Below are 548 nucleotides of genomic sequence, written 5' to 3' on the forward strand. Positions count from 1 at the left end.
CGGCCGTGACTCAACAATGCCCGGCGTGGGGCGGCCCAACTTTACGTAACCCGCCCGGCGCCCCACGCTGCCCACACAGGGTCCACCTGGGGCGCAGAGGCCCAGGCGTGGGGGGTGTCTAGTCGGAGTGCCCCCCAAAGGGCGCTGGGCCTGCAGGCCACCCCCACCGTGCCCGTCTCCGTAACTTAGTTCCCGGACCCTTTTTGACTTTTGATCGAGGACTTCGCCCTGGGAGAAAGCAGTGGGGACCTTGGGCCGGGGTCAGAGGCTCAGGTGGAGGCTGGAGGCGCAGAGGGCAAGGTCAGGGCTCAGGCTGGGCGCCCTCAGGGGTTGGGACACCCCATGTATGGAAAGAGCCCCAAACGGGAGGCAGGAGATCCGGGCTGGAGGCCTGGCTCTGCCATGGCTCGCTGCCTGGTCCTCGCCTAGCCTGCCCCTTGCTGGAGAATGGCTGACAGCACCTGCTTCCCCTAGTGGCTGGGAGCTTGCGGGCTGGGAAGTGCCGTGCACCCCAGGCTCTAGTAGACTCACCCTCCCGCCCCCTCCCA

Source organism: Myotis brandtii, unplaced genomic scaffold (assembly GCF_000412655.1).
Source record: "Myotis brandtii unplaced genomic scaffold, ASM41265v1 scaffold819, whole genome shotgun sequence".
In the NCBI taxonomy this organism is placed as follows: domain Eukaryota; kingdom Metazoa; phylum Chordata; class Mammalia; order Chiroptera; family Vespertilionidae; genus Myotis; species Myotis brandtii.